This window comes from Tachyglossus aculeatus, chromosome 1 (assembly GCF_015852505.1).
Source record: "Tachyglossus aculeatus isolate mTacAcu1 chromosome 1, mTacAcu1.pri, whole genome shotgun sequence".
Taxonomy (NCBI): Eukaryota; Metazoa; Chordata; class Mammalia; order Monotremata; family Tachyglossidae; genus Tachyglossus; species Tachyglossus aculeatus.
Window position 1 is genome coordinate 48,891,454 of NC_052066.1, and position 20,915 is coordinate 48,912,368.

Genomic DNA, 20,915 nt, shown 5'->3' on the forward strand with positions numbered 1-20,915 from the left:
CTATCCCGCCTGGATTACTGCATCATCCTCCTTGCTGAGTTCCCAGCCTCCTGTCTCTGCCCCCTCCAATCCATATTTCCCTTCTCTGACCGGGTCATATTTCAGAACACGTCACCCCACTCCTCAAAAAACTCCAGTGGTTACCCATTCACCTCCATATCATACAAAAACTCCTCACCATTGGTTTTAAAGCGCTCCATCACCTTGCCCCCTCCTACCTCGCATCACTTCTCTCCTTCTACAACCCAGCCCGCACACTTTGCAACCCTAGTGCTCACCTTCTCACTGTGTCTCCATCTCACGTGTCTCGCAGCCGACCCCTCGCCCACGTCCTGCCACTGGCTGGAATCCCCTCCCTCCTCAAATCTGCCGCACAATTACTCTCCCCCCTTTCAAAGCCTTACTGAAGGCACATCATCTCCAAGAGGCCTTCCCAAACCAAGCCCCACTTTTCCTCTTCTCCCACTCCCTTCTGCGTCACACTACTTGCTCCCTTTGCTCTTCCCCCTTCCCAGCCCCACATCTGTCATTTGATTTATTTATTTGGATTCATGTCTGTCTCCCCTCCCTCTAGACTGTGAGCTGGTTGTGGGCCGGGAATGTCACTGTTTATTGTTGTATTGTACTTTCCCAAACGCTTAGTACTGTGTTCTACGTACTGTAAATGCTTAATAAATACAATTGAATGAACCACATTTATGATGGGAGACTGCGATCACCAACAAGCATGTCCCAAGTGGACTAGCAGCATGAGAAACATTGTGGCCTAGTGGAAGGAACATAGAGTTGGGTGTCAGAGGACCTGGTTTATAATCCTGGCTCTGCCCCTTGCCTGCTGTGTGACCCCAAGAGCAGATAACTTCAGTTCTCTGTGCCTCATCTGTAAAAATGGAGATATTGAATGTCCTCCTGATATACACTCTGAGACCTGTATGGAACAGTGATTGGGCCCTACTTGATTATCTTGTATCTGCTCCAGTGCTTTGTACAATGCATGGCTCATAATAAGTGCTTACCGTTTCTATGCCATCCCTGCACTTGTATTTGCATCCTTTATTCACCCCTCCCTCAGCCCCACAGCACTTATGTCCATATCCATAATTTATTTATATTAATGTCTGTCTCCCCCTCTAGACTGTAAACTCATTTCAGGCAGGAACATGTCTAACAACTCTCCTCCCAAGCTATTAGTACAAAGTTATGCACACAGTAAGCGTTCAATAAATGCGATTGATTGATTGATTGATTGATTAACAATTATTATTAGAGTAACTGCCTCTCCTATTCTCTCTGATTGACTTTTTGTTTTAACCCAGATCCACTGTGATAGTCTTTCAACAGCCCCTCCCTGAAATCGTACCATCACTTCAAATTTAGTTTCACTTTTGATAACTTTACTATCTTTTCCATTCCTCAGGTATACAGTCATGGAGCCATCTTTGATTTCTTCTTTTCTTACCCTACCTTCCACGCATTAAGGTTTTTTTTTAATCGAATGTTCTCGTTCCTCAGCCTGATCGCTAAAATCCATCCCTTGTCTCCTTCACTTCTTGGTTAAAATAGTCACCCTCGTTCTACTCATTTCTCACATCACTGATTCAGTCTTCTCTTTTCTGCCTTTCATCATTTTCATCTCCAGTTGATTGAAAATGCTTTAGCCAAAGTCACCTCATTTGGTATTACTGATTTCACCTTGTCTTCCACAGCAAACTGAGGCTCTTCAAAGCTTTCATTGCTTTTCTCCTTTCTGTAACATTCTCCTCTTTGTTCCTTTCACTCCCTTCCTTCACTACCCTGGACGTTCAGAACCTCTCTTTAACGGTTTGAGTTATAGACTTCCCTTCCCTTTTCAAATCCCTTCTCAACACTCTAGCCTCTCACAAAGCCCTTTCCTGCTCTTATGTACTGCGCTGTCTTCTGTTATTTTACTTCAAAGAAAAATTATTCAATTCATTAATTGCATAACACCAGTCAAAACTACCGGTGGTCTCTAAATGACTTGCAAAGCATTTTTGGATGCCGTCAATTTTTTATCGGTTCTGCTTGCATTGTGAGCTGTATAGGCATAGCACATAGGATGATATTATTTTCAATCCATAGCCCATTGAGTGTTTATCATTATACAAACAATTTTCTAGTGAGATGAAATTTTGTCTTTGGTAGATGAATATTGTCTCCAGAAAATAAAACGTTCAATTTCTATTAAAACAGTGTCAGCCTTAAGGAAACCAGCACCCTGAGTAACAAAAAGTTTTGACTCCATGGCATAGTGGGTAGCTCACGGGCCTGGGAGCCAGAAGGATCTGGGTTCCAATCCCGGCTTCGCCACTTGTCTACTGTGCAAGTCACTTGGCTTCTCTGTGCCTCAGTTACCTCAACTGTAAAATGGGGATTAAGACTGGGAGCTCCACCTGGGACAGGGACTGCATCCAACTTGATAACCTTGTATCTACCCCAGAGTTTAGAACAGTGCTTGGCACATAGTAAGCGCTTAAGAAATAGCGTTATTATTATTATTATTATTGATGGCAATCACTGACAACCACTACAGGCTGATAGACATTGACCGTAAGGTCGGCACTTTCAGCGGGAGAAAACTAATAGATTACTTTAAAACCAATGCTTGATGCAGAGAGGAATTAGAACAGTGCTGTGCACATAGTAGGTGCTTAATAAATGCCATTATTATTAGAGGTTTTTGAGAAATGTGGAGATTGTGCAAAACAATTTTAGAAAAATGACCGAAGAAGCAGGTTGGAAGGATGGACTGGAGAGGGGGGGGGCCTGGATGAATGGGGGTGTAGTAATTGAGTCCAAGTACGAAAAGTAGTTGTGCCGCATAGTGGCAGTGTAGACGAAGGGGATGGGGAGGAAGGGGTCAATTCTGGAGTTGTTTTGAAGAATATAATAATAATAATGATGGCATTTATTAAGCGCTTACTATATGCAAAGCACTGTTCTAAGCGCTGGGGAGGTTACGAGGCGTTTGTCCCACGGGGGGCTCACAGTCTTAATCCCCATTTTTACAGATGAGGTAACTGAAGCACAGAGAAGTTAAGTGACTTGCCCAAAGTCACACAGCTGACAATTGCCGGAGCGGGGATTTGAACCCATGACCTCTGACTCCAAAGCCCGGGCTCTTCCCACTGAGCCACGCTGCTTCTCCATATGTCATTAGGGTCTGGAGAATGACTCTGTGGGCTGGTTGAGAGAGAGGAGTCAATGACAATGCCAAGTTTTGCGGGTATGAAAGAACAGGAGGGTGGGGGTGTTGTCGGTAGTGTTGGGAAAGTTAGGAGGAGGGCAGGATTTGGGTGGAAGGGGCAGAGATATTCTGAAGGCAGAAGGAGATGCAAGATTGCATAAAAGGAGAGAAATCGGGGCTAGTGAAGGATATGGGGGAGTTATCTGCACAGAGGTGGTAGTTGAAGCCAGGAGAGTGGATGAGTTCTCCAGGGGAGTGAGGGTAGACTGAGAAGAGGAAATCCAGAACTGAGCCTTGAGGGAGGCTGAGAAAGAGGTGGTGAAAAAGACTGAGAAGGAGTGGCTGGATTGTAGGTAGGAGAACCAGAAGAGGACAGTAGCAGAGAAACCAAGTGTTTAGATAGTGTTTCCAGGAGAGAGGGGTGGTCTAGGGTGTTGAAGACAGTCAAAAGGTCAAGGGCGGAGTAAAGTCCATCAGGTTTGGCAAGAAGGAGGTCATTGGAAACCTTGGAGAGAGCAGTTTCAGTGGAGTGGATGGGGCAGAACCCTGATTGTTGTGTCAAAGAGGGGAGGAAGTAGAGACAGCCATCGTAAGCCCATTAGAGGATTTTGCGGACACAAATGGAAAGAGAGAAATTGGGCACAAGCTGATGGTGGAGCGGTAAAGATGGGGTTTCTTCAGGGTAAGGGACACATGGGCAAGTTTTAAAATAGAGGAAAATGAACTATCATCGTCATCATCATCATCAATCGTATTTATTGAGCGCTTACTATGTGCAGAGCACTGGACTAAGCGCTTGGGAAGTACAAATTGGCAACATATAGAGACAGTCCCTACCCAACAGTGGGCTCACAGTCTAAAAGGGGGAGACAGAGAACAAAACCAAACATACTAACAAAATGAAATAAATAGAATAGATATGTACAAGTAAAATAAATAAATAAACAGAGTAATAAATGCGTACAAACATATATACATATATACAGTTATATATATACGTATATATACATATATACACTATATCATATAGTGAGTGATTGAAGACGTCAATCAAGGAGGGAAAAAGAATGGATGTAAGTTCAATCAATCAAATTTATTGAATGCTTACTGTGTAAAGAACACTGTACTAAGGGCTTGAGAGAGTATAATGGAGTTGGAAGACATGTTCCCTGCTCACGACAAGCTTATGGTCTAGAGGTAAGCTTTTGGGGATGAGTTTTAGGGCGAGACGGTGTTTGGTGTCCTGAGGCTGCTCCTGTAAGTTGTTTTTATAAGGTGTGAAGGGATGGGGTTGGAGGTGCAGGTGGTAGAGGTGGATTTTGAAAGCCAGCAGGTGATCTCCTCTCGGGAGATGGCCAGGAAAGACGAAACAGTAGAGTAGAGAAAGGGGAATCTGATGAAGTGGAGATCTGGGGGGTGGGGGTGGGGGTTTCACACTTGATGGTTTCAGTTTTGTCACTGAAGTAGAAGGCAAAGTAGTTGGGTGAGAGAGGAGGAAGTGGGAGGCATTTTAGGAGCGAAAAGTCTGGAATAATTGATGTGGGCTGTGAGTCGATATGTGAGTCAATGTGAGAGAAGTAGTGTTGCTAAGCAGAGAAAAGGGAAGAGTTGAAGTAAGTGAGGATGAAGTTGAGATGGACAAGGTCACCAACAGCATTCTGTAGCACAATGGACAGAGATCAATCAATCAATCAATTGTATTTATTGAGCGCATACTGTGTGCAAAGCACTGTACTAAGCGCTTGGGAAGTACAAGTTGGCAACATATAGAGACAGTCCCTACCCAACAGTCTAGAAGATGTGAGATGTGATGTGATGGAGATGTGAGGAGGATCCAGGACTTGAGGGTTGGTAGTGTGAGATTGACAGAGGGACAAAGGTGCATAAGTACATATTATAAATTGGGTTTCAATCCACTATCTTTAATTTTCTAGCGTTATTACTTCAGGACACTAGTTGAGGTTTTTCTCATTTTATAGTGTTTGTGAATAAGACCAAGGAAGCAAGGTATAGCCAGTAATGCCATGTTCCTTCAATCACAATCTGATTAGTTTCATTATCATGGATGATTTAGTATCATATCTAGTCCCTGGAGGCTCATCAATCCTTTTAGCTTTTAGAAAACCATTCCTCTGAAAAGCAGCTAAAAAACCCCATATATTTCAAGGTAGAGACAGGCTCTGGTGAGTATTTTCATGTCCACGACATATTTGATGTACCTTATTTTTATGGGTTTTTTTTTCATGGCATTTGTTAAGCTCTTATTTTGAGCCAGGCACTGTACTAAGTGCTGGGGTAGATACAAGCAAATCGGGTTGGACACAGTCCATGTCCCACTCGGGGCTCACAGCATTAATTCCCATTATTCAGATGAGGGAACTGAGGCCCAGAGAAGTTAGGTGACTTGCCAAAGGTCATGCGGCAGACAAGTGGCAGAGGAGGGATTAGAATCCAGGTCCTCCTGACTCCCAAGCCCATGCTCTATCCACTGGGCCACGTGGCTTTCCTTGGGGTAAATTTTATTTTTTTTTTAATTTTAGTATAAAATTTTTAATAGAGGTACTTCCCTCTAAATGTTGTTTAGGAAGTAATCTACAACTTCTTATTCTTCAGAAGTAAGGATAACCACATTGTCTTTTTTTATGGTATTTGTTAAGTGCGTACTTCCTTTCTTCCTTCATTCATTCATTCATTCAATCGTATTTATTGAGCGCTTCCTGTGTGCAGAGCACTGTACTAAGCACTTGGGAAGTACAAGTTGGCAGCATATAGAGACGGTCCCCACCCAACAACGGGCTCACATACTTCTTACTAGAGATGCAGTGTGGCTCAGTGGAAAGAGCCCGGGCTTGGGAGTCAGAGGTCATGGGTTCTAATCCTGGCTCCGTCACATTCATTTATTCATTCATTCAATCGTATTTATTGAGCGCTTACTGTGTGCAGAGCACTGGACTAAGCGCTTGGGAAGTACAAGTTGGCAACATATGGAGACGGTCCCTACCCAACAGTGGGCTCACGGTATAGAAAGGGGAGACAGAGAACAAAACAAAACATATTAACAAAATAAAATCAACAGAATAAATATGCACAAATAAAATAAATAAATGTCTGCTGTGTGACCTTGGGCAAGTCACTTACCTTCTCTGAGCCTCAGTTCCCTAATCTTTAAAATGGGATGTGGCTCGGTGGAAAGAGCATGGGCTTTGGAGTCAGAGGTCATGGGTTCAAATCCCGGCTCCGCCACATATCTGCTGTGTGACCTTCGGCAAGTCAATTAACTTCTCAGAGCCTCAGTTACCTCACCTGTAAAATGGGGATTAAGACTGTGAGCCCCACGTGGGACAACCTGATCACCTTGTATCCCCCCCCCGCCCCAGCACTTAGAACAGTGCTCTGCACATAGTAAGTGCTTAACAAATGCCATCATTGTTATTATGCGGCAGGCACTGTACAAAGCGCTGGGGTAGATACAAGCTAATCAGGTCACACATGGTTCACATCAATCAATCAATCAATCAATTGTATTTATTGAGCGCTCAGTGTGTGCAGAGCACTGTACTAAGCGCTTGGGAAGTACAAGTTGGCAACATATAGAGACAGTCCCTACCCAACAGTGGGCTTACAGTCTAAAAGGGGAAGACAGAGAACAAAACCAAACATACTAACAAAATAAAATAAATAGAATAGATAGGTACAAGTAAAATATAAATAGAGTAATAAATATGTACAAACATATATACATATATACAGGTGCTGTGGGGAAGGGAAGGAGGTAAGATGGGGGGATGGAGAGGGGGACGAGGGGGAGAGGAAGGGAGGGGCTCAGTCTGGGAAGGCCTCCTGGAGGAGGTGAGCTCTCAGTAGGGCCTTGAAGGGAGGAAGAGAGCTAGCTTGGCGGATGGGCAGAGGGAGGGCATTCCAGGCCCGGGGGAGGACGTGGGCCGGGGGTCGACGGCGGGACAGGCGAGAACGAGGTACGGTGAGGAGATTAGCGGCAGAGGAGCGGAGGGTGCGGGCTATTTGGGCTGGAGAAGGAGAGAAGGGAGGTGAGGTAGGAGGGGGCGAGGGGATGGACAGCCTTGAAACAGAGGGTGAGGAGTTTCTGCCTGATGCGCAGATTAATTGGTAACCACTGGAGATTTTTGAGGAGGGGAGTAACAGGCCCAGAGCGCTTCTGCACAAAGACAATCCAGGAAGCGGCATGAAGTATGGATTGAAGTGGGGAGAGACACAAGGATGGGAGATCAGAGAGAAGGCTGATGCACATCCCACATGGGGTTCACAATCTTAATCCCCATTTTCCAGATGAGGTAACTGAGGCCCAGAGAAGTGAAATGACTTGCCCAAGGTCACACAGCCGACAGGTGGCAAAACCCGGATTAGAACCCGGGTGCTTTTGACTCCAAGGCCTGTGCTCAGTCTACTAGGTCACACTGCTTCTCGGTTGCTATTGCCCTGCCCTCCTTTGTGGATTGCACAGTACAGAGTTTCTGAAGGGAGGCAGGTCCTCCTCACATTCCGTTACATTGTGAAAGTACAACTGATGAAAGGAAGGGGAAGGTTTCTACCCGTTGTCCGCTGAGTGACCTTTGGCAAGTCGCTTAACTTCTCCGTTCCTCAGTTACCTCATTTGTAGAATGGGGATTAAATCATCCTCTCTCTGATTTAGGCTGTGAGCCTCGTAAAGGACAGGGACTGGGTCCAATCTGATTACAATAATCAATCAATCAATCAATCAGTCATATTTATTGAGCACTTACTGCTTACTGTGTGCAGAGCACTGTACTAAGCGCTTGGGAAGTACAAGTTGGCAACATATATATATAATCAGGTAATGATGGTATTGTTAAGCACTTACTATGTGCTGTTATGTACTATGTGTTAAGCACGCTGCTTGGGGGAAGCAGCGTGGCTCAGTGGAAAGAGCCCGGGCTTTGGAGTCAGAGGTCATGGGTTCAAATCCCGGCTCTGCCACTTGTCAGCTGTGTGACTTTGGGCAAGTCACTTAACTTCTCTGGGCCTCAGGTACCTCATCTGTAAAATGGGGATGAAGACTGTGAGCCCCCCGTGGGACAACCTGATCACCTTGTAACCTCCACAGCGCTTAGAACAGTGCTTTGCACATAGTAAGTGCTTAATAAATGTCATTATTATGATTATTATTATTATTATTATTATTATTATTATTATAGGTTCAAATACCGGCTCTGTCAATTGTCAGCTGTGTGACCTTGGGCAAGTCCCCATCCCCCCCCACCTTACCTCCTTCCCCTCCCCACAGCACCTGTATATATGTATATATGTTTGTACGTATTTATTACTCTATTTTATTTGTACATATTTATTCTATTTATTTATTTTGTTAATATGTTTTGTCTTGTTGTCTGTCTCCCCCTTCTAGACTGTGAGCCCGCTGTTTGGGTAGGGACCGTCTCCATATGTTGCCAAGTTATACTTCCCAATCAATCAATCAATCAATCAATTGTATTTATTGAGCGCTTACTGTGAGCACTGTACTAAGTGCTTGGGAAGTACAAGTTGGCAACATATAGAGACGGTCCCTACCCAACAGTGGGCTCACAGTCTAGAAGGGGGAGACAGAGAACAAAACAAAACATATTAACAAAATAAAATAAATAGAATAGATATGTGCTAGTAGAATAAATAGAGTAATAAATAGAGTAATAGCGCTTAGTACAGTGCTCTGCACACAGTAAGCGCTCAATAAATACTATTGAATGAATGAATGAAAGCCACTTAACTTCTCTGTGCCTCAGTTACCTCATCTGTAAAATGGGGATTAAGACTGTGAGCCCCCCGTGGGACAACCTGATCATCTTGTAACCTCCCCAGCACTTAGAACAGTGCTTTGCACGTAGTAAGCGCTTAATAAATGCCATTATTAGTATTATTATTATGTGCAAAGCACTGTTCTAAGTGCTGGGGGGTGTACAAGGTGATCAGGTTGTCCCACTTGGGGCTCACAGTCATCTTGTAGGTACACCAGTGCTTAGTACAGTGCCTGGCACAAAGTAAGCACTCAACTACCTCTCTATATGACTGTCTCTATATGCTGCCAATTTGTACTTCCCAAGCGCTTAGTACAGTGCTCTGCACATAGTAAGCGCTCAATAAATATGATTGATGATGCTGATGAACTACCATTTTGAAAAAAGAAGAGGTGACTTTACAGACTAACACTTGAGCCTCCTTTTCCCCCAGTAACAAGAGCAGCGGAGTTTGGCAGACGAGGACTATTGCCCACAAATCACATTTTCCATTCCCTTGGCGGAGCTATGGTTAACTTGAAGTGAACTAAACAGGAAGATTATTTTAAAATGCACGCTCAATGATTCAAAAAATAAATAAACTCCAAGCCTCCAAGGCATGGAAATATAGGGTAGGAAATAAGCAGGTACTTCAGAAATAAGCAGGTACTTCCTCTTGAATTACAAACTCGAACACTAAGCCGGCCTTAAGTTGAAAAACATCAGGAAACGATCCTCTCTGCACACAGTAAGCGCTCAATAAATACGATTGATGATGATGATGTCACATTCAGTGGCCGACATACTGAAGTGATTTTTTGATCTGGATTTGCTCTGGCCCAGCCCGTTTAGTACAGTGCTTGGCACGTAGTGTTTTACCTAATTCCTGGAGGGGGAGGAAATGGACCAGGTATGACTAAATAATTTAAATTGATCTGGTGTGGTTAATAAAGTCTATTTTTTAGCCTGAAAGTCCTTCAGGAGGCCAGGTTCCTTGTGGTACTGACCCAGGATTTATAGACTCACATGTGCTCCCAAAGGGATGGCTCAGTGATGCACAGTGGAACAGCATTCATTCATTCAATCAGATTTATTGAGTGCTTACTGTGTGCAGAACACTGTACTAAGCGCTTGGGAGAGTACAATACAACAATAAACAGACACGTTCCCTGCCCACAATGAGCTTACAGTCTGGGGTAGAGGGGGCTGGGGGGGACAGACAAACAAATGACAGATCTGTACTTAAGTGCTGTGGGGCTGGGAGGGGGGAAGAAGATGGAGCAAGTCAGGGTGACGCAGAAGGGAGTGGGAGAAGAGGAAAGGAGGATTTTAGTCTGGAAAGGCCTCTTGGAGGAGAAGGGCCCTCAAAAAAGCTTTGAAGCAGGGGAGGGTAATTGTCCGATTTGAAGAGGGAGGGTGCTCCAGGACAGAGGCAGAACTTCATTGATTCAGCCGTTTTTATTGAGCACTTACTTTTCATTCATTCATTCATTCATTCAATGGTATTTATTGAGCGCTTACTGTGTGCAGAGCACTGTACTAAGCTCTTGGGAAGTACAGGTTGGCAACATATAGAGACGGTCCCTACCCAACAGCGGGCTCACAGTCTAGAAGGGGGAGCCAGACGACAAAACAAAACATATTAACACAATAACATAAATAGAATAGTAAATATGTACAAGTCAAATGAATAGAGTAATAAATATTCATTCATTCAATCGTATTTATTGAGCACTTACTGTGTGCAGAGCACTGTACTAAGCGCTTGGGAAGTACAGGTTGGCAACATATAGAGACGGTCCCTACCCAACAGCGGGCTCACAGTCTAGAAGGGGGAGACAGATGACAAAACAAAACATTCATTCATTCATTCAATCGTATTTATTGAGCGCTTACTTTGTGCAAAGCACTGTACTAAGTCCTTGGGAGAGGACAATATAAAAATAAAAAGAGACACATTACTTGCCCATAATTAGCACAGCCCCTTTCCCTCCATTTGCTTTCCTCCCCCCACCTTAAAGATACTTCTTTCCCCAGAGGAAAAGTCTGCTTAGAAATTGACCCCAATTCATTCATTCATTCAATTGTTTTTATTGAGCGCTTACTGTGTGCAGAGCACTGTACTAAGCACTTAGGAAGTACAAGTCGGCAACACATAGAGACGGTCCCTACCCAACAACGGGCTCACAGTCTAGAAGGGGGAGACGGCAACAAAACAAAACATGTGGACAGGTGTCAAGTCATCAGAATAAATAGAAATAAAGCTAGATACACATCATTAATAAAATAGATAGAATAGTAAATATGTACAAGTAAAATAGAGTAATAAATCTGTACAAACATATATACAGGTGCTGTGGGGAGGGGAAGGAGGGTTGTGAAGGGAACCCCAATTGTTCATCTTGCATTACGTTCTGACGATTTTGACACCTGTCCACATGTTTTGTTTCGTTGTCTGTCTCCCCCTTCTCGACCGTGAGCCCGCTGTTGGGTAGGGACCGTCTCTATATGTTGCCGACTTGTACTTCCCAACCGCTTAGTACAGTGCTCTGCACACAGTACGTGCTCAATAAATACGACTGAATGAATGAATAAATGTTACAAGGTGAGAAGTAGAGAGAGGCTTGGATGATTTCCTCAGTCGATTCTCCAAGGACTCCTTACCTATAACTAAGGTGGAGATGGCTCACCTTAGCCAAGATTTGTTAGGCCTGGCAAGCTCTGTGAGGTCCTATAGATTGTAAGCTCCTTGTGGGCAGGGATCCCATTTGACCCACTCTGTTTTATTCATTCATTCATTCATTCAATATTTATTAAGCGCTTGTTGGTCCCTACCCAACAATGGGCTCACAGTCTAGAAGGGGGAGACAGACAACAAAACAAAACATGTAGACAGGTGTCAAAATCGTCAGAACAAATAGAATTATAGCTATATGCACGTCATTAACAAAATAAATAGAATAGTGAATATGTACAAGTAAAATAAATAGAGCAATAAATCTGTACAAATATATATAAATGCTGTGGGGAGGGGAAGGAGGTAGGGCGGGTGGGGGGATGGGGAGGAGGAGAGGAAAAAGGGGGCTCAGTCTGGGATATAGTTGCCTGGGTCTAATAGACAGGCACGTATAAAACACGATACGTTCTGGGGAGTGATAAAAGTCAGAAGGTAAAACTGTGGGCATAATCAGTCGCAATTATAATACGCACCAAGTTTAAAAGCAAAATTTTAAAATAAATGCCTAAAAAACAACTATCCATGTACATGGGTTTCAGTACAACTTAAATGCAGAATCAGAGATAGTCACCTAGCCTGTATTTTGGACAAATGTCAAATGGAAAAGCTGATCTTTCTTGAAATGATTGGGAATACAAATTAATTTTTAAAGGGGAAAAAAAGTGCCAACATTTGAAATATATGCCCCTTCTGAGTCTACAGATTCTACACATGTACTGAAAACATGAGACAAATTCTCCAAAGAAAAATTTTATGAAACACGTATTGTACTTTCCCAAGCGCTGAGTGTAAGTGCTCAATAAATGCCACTGGTTGACTGGGTGAGTTCATATTTTACTAGTGCTAGTCTTTGTGATTTAGAAGTCCTGTAGACACTGATGACAATTTATATCAATCAATCGTATTTATTGAGCGCTTACTGTGTGCAGAGCACTGTACTAAGCGCTTGGGAAGTACAAGTTGGCAACATCTAGAGACGGTCCCTACCCAACAGCGGGCTCACAGTCTAGAAGGGGGAGACAGAGAACAAAACAAAACATATTAACAAAATAAAATAAATAGAATAGATATGTACAAGTAAAATAAATAAATAGAGTAATAAATACGTACAAACATATATCTTGGGCGGTGTTCAAAAAAAACAAACAAACTGGGACTGGTGAGCCTTGGACCCAAAGAAGTTGTAGGATATACTTGGTGTTAATCTATCTAATAATGTTAATAAAATACTATTTATTGTATTAATCATACTTCAGTTTTATAGAAGAAATTATTGAAACCGCTCAGAACACAACATTAGACAGGATGTCTGTCTCAATCTATATTAAATATAGAGGCCTAGAAAAAAACCTGATTCAGCCGTAGTGGGGAAATGGTTTAAGGTGGGAAAGGAACAGTTTTAATTCTGCTTATTTCCCACCACTTTTGCAGGAAAGTCTCTTCCTCCCCCACTCCCACCAAGATGCTCTTCCTTGTCCCCATTCCCCCCCTGCTCCATCCCTCCAGTCTTGGAATATTTAGAAAGCTAGTCTTTTATATGTTCAAGCGCTTAGTACAGTGCTCTGCACACTGTAAGCGCTCAATAAATCCGATTGAATGAATGAATGACTACATTTCAAAGATTGGGAAATGCAGGGAGGGCGAGTGGAAAGAGCACAGGACCAAGAGTCAGGAGACTTCGGTTTTATAATCCAAGGTAAGTGACTTGCCCAAGGTCACACAGCTGACAAGTGGTGGAGCCGGAATTAGAACCCACGACCTCTGGCTCCCCAGCCTGTGCTCTTTCCACTGAGCCACTCTGCTTGGAGTCAGAGGTCATGGGTTCAAATCCCGGCTCCACCACCTGTCAGCTGTGTGACTTTGGGCAAGTCACTTCACTTCTCTGGGCCTCAGTTACCGCATCTGTAAAATGGGGATTAAGACTGAGCCCCCCCTCCCCCCCCCCCGGCATGGGACCACCTGATCACCTTGTAACCTCCGCAGCGCTTAGTACAGTGCTTTGCACATAGTAACTGCTTAATAAATGCCATCATATTATTATATTATTATTAATTATACTTCCCAAGCACTTAGTACAGTGCTCCGCACACAGTAAGCGCTCAATAAATAAACTTGAATGAACGAATGAATGAATATTCCCCATTTCTCATCTTATCCCAGTGGCTTTTTCCTGTATCTCCCATTGCTCCACTCATCCCCCACCCAGCACTTAGAACAGTGCTTTGCGCATAGTAAGTGCTTAACAAATGCCATTATCATCATCTGCCTGCTGTGTGACCTTTGCTAAGTCAGTTAACTTCCTGTGCCTCAGTTTCCTCACCTGTAACTTGGGAATTGTAAACCTGTTCTCCTTCAGCCTGGGATTTCCATCTTGGACATGGACTGCACCCCTCTAGACTGTAATCCCCCTCTAAACTGTAAATTCACTGTGAGCAGGGAATGGGTCTGTTATATTTTTGCACTCTACTCCCCTCCAAACAGTATAGCGCTCTGCACATGGAAATCACACGATGAATATGATCAATTGACAATTATTCATTCATTCAATCGTATTTATTGAGCGCTTTCTGTGTGCAGAGCACTGTCTTGTACCTACCTCGGGGGTTAGTACAGTGCTTGACATATTCATTCATTCATTCACACAGTGCTCTGCACACAGTAAGTGCTCAATAAATATGATTGAATGAATGAATATTTATTGAGCGCTTCCTGTGTGCAGGGCACTGTACTAAGTGCTTGGGAAGTACATAGAGATGGTTCCTATCCAACAATGGGCTCACAGTCTAGAAGGGGGGAGACAGACAAAAAAAACAAAACAAATAGGTGTCAACACCATCAGAATAAATAGAATTATAGCTATATACACATCATTAATAAAATTGATATAGTAAATACGTACAAATAAAATAGAGTAAAAAATATGTACAAATATATACAAGTACTATAGGGAGGGGAAGAGGGTAGGGCAGAGGGGGGAAGGGGAGTGATGGGGAGGGGAGGAGGAGGAGAGGAAAAGATGGGGGCTCAGTCAGGGAAGGCCTCCTGGAGGAGGTGAGCTCTCAGTAGGGCTTTGAAGGGAGAAAGAGAGGAAGGGAGAAAGGATATAGTAAGTGCTTAACAAACATTCATTCATTCAATTGCATTTATTGAGTACTTTCTGTGCGCAGAGCACTATACTAAGCGCTTGGGAAAGTGCAATACAACAATAAACAGTGACATTTCCTGCCCACAAGGAGCTCACAGTCTAGAGGGGGGGGAGACAGGTATCAGTACAAATAAATAAAATTACAAAAAAATATAAACCGCTTCAAGAATTTGCATGCCCACATAGTATTTAAACATAAGAATTAATGGTATTGATTAGTTTTATTATTAATCATATTTATTGAGCACTTGCTGTACTGTATGGAACACTTGGGAGGACACATTATAATATTAGACACATTCCCTGCCCACAACTAGTGTATTGAGCCAACTTGTACTTCCCAAGCGCTTAGTACAGTGCTCTGCACACAGTAAGTGCTCAATAAGTACGATTGAATGAATGAATTGAGTGCTTGCTGCCAACAAGGAGCAACAGGATGTCGAATGCAATCGTTGCCTGGAATCTGGTGTGTTTTCCAAAGCCCAAACTCAAACTTGGCAAAAAATACCAAAAGCCACAATGGAAGGATATGCCCTAAACAAAAGTATGACAGGAATTCTACATTAACGCACTGAAGAGAGGGTTCCTATTTTCCACATGATATACTATCAATCAATCAATCAATCGTATTTATTGAGCGCTTACTGTGTGCAGAGCACTGTACTAAGCGCTTGGGAAGTACAAGTTGGCAACATATAGAGACAGTCCCTACCCAACAGTGGGCTCACAGTCTAAAAGGGGAAGACGGAGAACAAAACCAAACATACTAACAAAATAAAATAAATAGAATAGATATGTACAAGTAAAATAACTAAATAAATAAATAGAGTAATAAATATGTACAAACATATATACACATATACTTACATATATACTAGTAATAATGGTTTTTGACAAGCGCTTACCATGTGCCAGGCACTGGACTAAGCGCTGGGATGGATACAAGCCAATCAGGTTGGACACAGTCCCTGTCCCTCGTGGGGCTCACAGTCTCAATTCCCATTTTACAGATGAGGTAACTGAGGCACAGAGAAGTAAAGTACCTTGCCTAAGGTCCCACAGCGGACAAGTGGCAGAGCTGGGATTAGAACCCACGACCTTCTGACTTTTAGGCCCATGCTGTATCCACTCCACCATACTGCTCCTATGTTTCTTGTGAAGAAAAGAACGTGGCAATAATCACTCTATAAATGTGAAATGGGATAAAGAACGAATAAAGATATGTATGTCATTTTTAAATGCCTTTTTTTGTTGCTGGAACTCCCCAACCTCAATTCTAATATTTGAGTTAGAGTTAAGCCTTCCTAAGTTTTCCTAAAAAAATTTTTTATGCTTCTATTTAAAAAAATGGCATTTATTAAGCACTTACTATGTGCAAAGCACTGTTCTAAGTGCTGGGGGGGGAATATAAGGTCATCAGGTTGTCCCATGTGGGGCTCACAGTCTTCATCCCCATTTTACAGATGAGGTCACTGAGGCCCAGAGAAGTGAAGTGTCTTGCCCAAAGTCACACAGCTGACAAGCCAGGATTTGAACCTGGTCATTTGAATGACCTCTGATTCCAAAGCCCAGGCTCTTTCCACTGAGCCACGCTGCTCAGGGGTTATTAACCCTCCTTTGTTCTGTGTTAACATCAATAAACAATGTTGACAGTATTTATTCATTATATTATAGTATTTATTACTCCATTTATTTATTTTACTTGTACATATTTATTCTATTTATTTTATTTTGTTAGTATGTTTGGTTTTGTCTCCCCCTTTTAGACTGTAAGCCCACTGTTGGGTAGGGACTGTCTCTATATGTTGCCAATTTGTACTTCCCAAGCGCTTAGTACAGTGCTCTGCACACAGTAAGCGCTCAATAAATACGATTGATGACGATGATGATAACAGTAGTAAAAATGGTACGTGTTAAGCACTTACTATATGCCAAGCACCGTCCAAATCGCTGGGGTAGCTATAATTTAAGCAGATTGGACACAATCTCTGTTCCACCTGGGGCTCACACTCTTAATCTCCATTTTACGGATGACGTAACTGAGGCCCAGAGAAGTGACTCGCCCAAGGTCACAGAGCAGACTGTGTGGTGGAGCCGGAATTAGAGCTAATTAGAACTCTAAAACTTTCTAGACTGTGAGCCCGTCTCTATATGTGGCCGATTTGTAATAATAATAATAATAATAATAATAATAATAGCATTTATTAAGCGCTTACTATGTGCAAAGCACTGTTCTAAGCGCTGGGGGGGGATACAAAGTGATCAGGTTGTCCCACGGGGGGCTCACAGTCAACCCCCATTTAACAGATGAGGTAACTGAGCCCCAGAGTGACTTGCCCAAGGTCACACAGCAGACAATTGGCAGAGCCAGGATTTGAACCCACAACCACTGACTCCAAAGCCCGGGCTCTTTCCACTGAGCCACGCTGCTTTTAGAACTTCCCAAGCGCTTAGTACAGTGCTCTGCACACAGTAAGTGCGCAATGAGAACAATTGAATAAAAACGAATGAATGTCCTTCCTATTCCCAGGTCCGTGTTTCATCCACTAAGCCATCAATAACATTTATTATTGCTCTTACTGTGTGCAGAGCACTGCATTGAGCACTTGGGAGAGTACAATGTGCTTGGGTGAGTATTGTACAACAGAGTTGGTAGACGCATTCCCTGCCCACAAGGAGGTTACAGTCTAGATGGGATATATTAAAGTCCCAAAATCGACATTCTTTGTGTGCACAGTGTGGTCAGGACTGTGGGTGGACAGTCACACTCAATGGTGTCTTCTTTAAGTATGAAAGCCATATATACGTATATATATTTATATATATATATATACACATATATATACGTGTATATATATATATATGTGTGTGTGTGTATATTTACATATATGAACATATATATTCAGCGCTTAGAACAGTGCTTTGCACATAGTAAGCGCTTAATAAATGCCATCATCATTATTATTATATATATACGGAATCTATCCACTCCCTTCTCCCACAACATACCATTCTTTGCTCCTCCCAAGGTAATCTTCTCATTGTGCCTCATTGTCGACTGTTAATCTGTTGCTCACATCCTTCCTTTTTCCTTCTTCCCAGAACTTCCTTCAGATCCAGAAAACTACTGCTCTCCCGATTTTTAAAGACCTTCCAAAACAAATCTTCCCCAGGGGCTTCTCCTGATTAGTTGCTCACTTCCTTACTTATGCACTTGAGTGCTCAACCAATTATTGGTATCCTTCCTTCCTCTTTTCTTTCTTTCTCTTTCTTTCTTTCTTTCTTTCTTTCTTTCTTTCTTTCTTTCTTTCTTTCTTTCTCTCTCTCTCTCTTTCTTTCTTTCTTTCTTCTTTCTTTCTTTCCTTCCTTCCTTCCTTTCTTTTTCTCTTTCTTTCTTCCTTTCTTTTTTCTTCCTTTCTTTCTTTTCTTCCTTCCTTTCCTTCTTTCTTTCTTTCTTTCTTTCTTGCTTTTTTCTCTTTCTTTCTTTTTCTATCTTTCTTTCTTTCTTTCTTTCTTTCTTTCTTTCTTTCTTTCTTTCTTTCTTTCTTTCTTTCTTTCTTTCTTTCTTTCTTCCTTCCTTCTTTCCTCCCTTCCTCTTTTCTTCCTTCCTTTCCTTCTTTCTTTCTTTCTTGCTTTTTTCTCTTTCTTTCTTTTTCTATCTTTCTTTCTTTCTTTCTTTCTTTCTTTCTTTCTTTCTTTCTTTCTTTCTTTCTTTCTTTCTTTCTTTCTCTTTCTTTCTTTCTTTCTTTCTTTCCTCCTTTCCTTCCTTCTTTCCTCCTTTCCTCCCTTCCTCCCTTCCTCCTCCCTTCCTTCCTTCCTTCCTTCCTTCCTTTCTTTCTTTCTTTCTTTCTTTCTTTCTTTCTTTCTTTCTTTCTTTCTTCCTTCCTTCTTTCCTCCCTTCCTCTTTTCTTCCTTCCTCCCTTCCTTTCTTTCTTTTCTTCCTTCCTTCCTTCTTTCTTTCTTTCTTTCTTTCTTTTTCTATCTTTCTTTCTTTTCCTTTCCTTTCTTTCTTTCTTCCTTCCTTCCTTCTTTCCTTCCTTTTTCTTCCTTCCTTCTTTCCTTTTCCTTCCTTCCTTCCTTCCTTCCTTCCTTCCTTCCTTCCTTCCTTCCTTCCTTCCTTCCTTCCTTTCATGTAGTAGAGAAGCATTGTGGCCTAGTGGCTAGAGCACAAGCCTAGGAGTCAGAAGGTCATGGGTTCTAATTCTGTCACTTGTCTGCTGTGTTACCTTGGGCAGTAACTTCACTTCTCTGTGCCTCAGTTTCCTCATCTGTAAAATGAGGGGTGGAGATTGTGAGCCCCGCGTGGGACAGGGGCTGTGTTCAACCTGATTTCCTTATATCCACCCCAGTGCTTAGTATGGCGCCTGGCACATGGTAAGCGCTTAACAAATCCCATAATTATTATTTCTGTAACCTCCACTCCCAATCCCCTCATAGCACTTACATATAGATGCCCCAGCCCCAGCGGCCTTGGCCTGCCCCGGCCTTGGCCTGCCCCGGCCTATCCAACAAAAATTCCTCCCTCTCGGCCTCAAAGCCGCCCATCCCCTCGCCCCCTCCTACCTCACCTCCTTCCTCTCCCCCCATTCATTCATTCATTCCATCCTGTCGATCGAGCGCCTACTGTGTGCACAGCACTGGACTAAGTGCTTACTGAGAGCTCACCTCCTCCAGGAGGCCTTTTTTTCTTTGATGGCATGTATTAAGCGCTTACTATGTGCAAAGCACTGTTCTAAGCGCTGGGGCGGATACAAGATGATTAGGTTGTCCCACATGGGGTGCACAGTCTTCATCCCCATTTTACAGACGATGCAACTGAGGCCCAGAGAAGTGAAGTGACTTGCCCAAAGTCACACAGCGGACAGTTGGCGGAGCCGGGATTTGAACCCATGACCTCTGACTCCAAAGCCCAGGCTTTTTCCACTGAGCCACGCTGCTTCTGGCCTTCCCAGACTGAGCCCCCCTCCTTCCTCTTCCCCTCCCCACAGCACCTGTATATATGTATGTTTGTACATATTTATTACTCTATTTATTTATTCTATTTATTTTATTTTGTTAATATGTTTTGTTTTGTTGTCCGTCTTCCCCTTCTAGACTGTAAGCCCGCTGTTGGGTAGGGACCGTCTCTATATGTTGCCAACTTGGACTTCCCAAGCGCTTAGTACAGTGCTCTGCACACAGTCAGCGCTCAATAAATACGATTGAATGAAGGAATGAATTTATTATTATCCCTTCAAAGCCCTACTGAGAGCTCGCCTCCTCCAGGAGGCCTTCCCAGACTGAGTCCCTCCTTCCCCTCCCCACCCCCCCCGCCTTACCTCCTTCCCCTCCCCACAGCACCTGTATGTATGTGTGTATAAGCGCTTAGTACAGTGCTCTGCACACAGTAAGCGCTCAATAAATATGATTGATGATGTATGTTTGTACATATTTATCACTCTATTTATTTATTTCATTTATTTTATTTTGCTAATATGTTTTGTTTTGTTGTCCGTCTCCTCCTTCTAGACTGTGAGCCCGCTGTTGGGTAGTGACCGTCCCTATATGTTGCCAACTTGGACTTCCCAAGCGCTTAGTCCAGTGCTCTGCACACAGTAAGCGCTCAATAAATACGACTGAATTGAATGAATAAATAGATCTTTAGAATCTTTTCCTTTAATTTTAGTCTGTCTCTCTCTGCTAGATTATATTCACTCATTCATTCAATCGTATTTATTGAAAGCCTACTGTGTGCAGAGCACTGTACTAAGCGCTTGGGAAGTACAAGTCGGCAACAAATAGGGACGGTCCCTACCCAACAATGGGCTTACAGTCTAGAAGGTGTTCTTGAGGGCATGGATTGTGTGTATCAGCTCTATTGTGCTCTCCTCAAATGCCTAGTACAGTGCTCAGCACTGAGCAATTGCTGGTTCAGGAACAAAATAAATTACTCCTGGGAGGAGAAAGACCTGTGTTCTAATCCCAATCAATCAATCGTATTTATTGAGCGCTTACTGTGTGCAGAGCACTGTACTAAGCGCTTGGGAAGTACAAGTTGGCAACATATAGAGACGGTCCCTA